The sequence below is a fragment of the Apis dorsata genome, unplaced genomic scaffold, assembly GCF_000469605.1.
Source record: "Apis dorsata unplaced genomic scaffold, Apis dorsata 1.3 scaffold_473, whole genome shotgun sequence".
NCBI classification, from domain to species: domain Eukaryota; kingdom Metazoa; phylum Arthropoda; class Insecta; order Hymenoptera; family Apidae; genus Apis; species Apis dorsata.
In genome coordinates, this window is record NW_006263711.1 from 145,833 (window position 1) to 146,095 (window position 263).

Below are 263 nucleotides of genomic sequence, written 5' to 3' on the forward strand. Positions count from 1 at the left end.
ATATACTGTACTATACAAAAAGTCTTAGGTCATTTATATTATTGGTTTTATTATTGTTAACTAAATATGTATCATACATATGAAATATTCCATATTTTATCACATAAAAATAAATTTCTATATTTGTTCATTATCTTATTTTTCTGGTTAATTCAAAAATATTAAAATATAAAAATAAATGATAGAAAATGATATGGTTTACAATGAAATAGAAAAATGGAGAACAATTTTGAGAAAAAAAACAATTGCAAAGAAAAATAAAA